Source organism: Schistocerca piceifrons, chromosome X (assembly GCF_021461385.2).
Source record: "Schistocerca piceifrons isolate TAMUIC-IGC-003096 chromosome X, iqSchPice1.1, whole genome shotgun sequence".
NCBI classification, from domain to species: Eukaryota; Metazoa; Arthropoda; class Insecta; order Orthoptera; family Acrididae; genus Schistocerca; species Schistocerca piceifrons.
In genome coordinates, this window is record NC_060149.1 from 209,993,147 (window position 1) to 209,994,702 (window position 1,556).

General features: G+C 47.2%; 1 pseudogene; it reads left to right on the forward strand.

The window, feature by feature from the left end:
* Positions 1-594: 594 nt before the first annotated feature.
* LOC124723356 lies at positions 595-712 on the forward strand (annotated as a pseudogene).
* Positions 713-1,556: the final 844 nt, after the last annotated feature.

Consider the following 1,556-nt stretch of genomic DNA (forward strand, 5'->3'; position numbering starts at 1 on the left):
GTCAGGTTGGTATCGCACCTCTGTCTGGGGCGTCTCCACACACGTCTTCCGCCTGGAATCTCATTGACTGAAGAATAATTGTCTTCAGTGATGATTCCCGCCTCGAACTCACCCCACAATAACCAGCGAAGACGTATATGGAGACATCCCAGACAGCCGTAGGATACCAACCTGACTCTCGCACGCCATACGGCCCGACAGCCTCACGTGTGGTCTGGGTTACCTTTTCTTTGCATAGAAGGACTCCTTTGGACGTCATCAGCGGCACTCTTACAGCTCAGAGGTACGTCGACGATATTCAGCGTGTTTTGTTGCCCTTTTTGGCAAACCCTCCTGGACTTACATTTAAGCAACATCACGTCCTCCTGCACATGCAGAGAGTTGATGATACTTGTCTTCGTGTTGGCCGAACAATGTCTAACCCAGAAAGATCCTCGGATCTCCTCCTAATTGAGAACGTTTGGAGCACATGGGCAGGTCCCTTCAATTAGCTCCGGGTTTTGATGTCTAAAGTGCCAGCTGGACTGAATTTGGCACGATATCCCTCAGGAGGACAACCAACAACTCTATTAATCAGTGTCAAGTCTATTAATTGGCAACGGCCTTGCCGCAGTGGATACAGCGGTTCCCGTCAGATCACCGAAGTTAAGCGCTGTCGGGCGTGGCCGGCGCTTGGATGGGTGACCATCCGGGTCGCCATGCACTGTTGCCATTTTTCGGGGTGCACTCAGCCTCGTGATGCCATTTGAGGAGCTACTCGACCGAATAGTAGCGGCTACGGTCGCAGAAAACTATCATAACGACTGGGAGAGTGGTGTGCTGATCACACGCCCCTCCTACCTGCATCCTCAGTTGAGGATGACACGGCGGTCGGATGGTCCCGATTGGCCACTTGTGGCCTGCAGATGGAGTGCTAAGTCTATAAATTGCCTGCATAAGGCCCAGAGGCGAACTAACGCGTTACTGACTTGCTCAGTTTGTGAAGCTCTTTCTCTTCAGCAAATCATCCAATTTTTTGTGAAATTGTTATCATTTATTTGTCTTTACATCACTTCTACCGATTTCCGTTCCATTCGCAAAATTCCTTCGTGGTACCTCATTTTGTGTGTGTGTGCTTTATGAAATAGCGGAGTTCAGTTCTGCCACCCAAACGTAATACACCTCTGACAACTTTAAATTGTTCATGACAAATGTCTGGATTTTTCCTGGAAAAGAACACAGTCAACTTCCTTCTGCTCTTTGTCGAATCCGATCATTTACACTGTTTCTAATGACTCCATTGATGACGGGGAAGTTAAACCCTATTCTTCCTTCCCTACTTTCTGAAGATCTTACCTCGCGCCTTGCCTTCTGCAACCTTTACACCTAATCTAGTTCCCATCCCTCCAAAAATTAGAGAGACGTCTCCGGTAAACCTTTACGATATTCTTATTTCAAAATGCTGAGTCTAGTCTCTGAAACCACAGCTTCCTCTCTTCAGCAGTCCTATTCATCATCATGTATGGTCAACATCATATCTCATTAATAATTTTTTTTAAATAGGGTCGTTCCGTCAT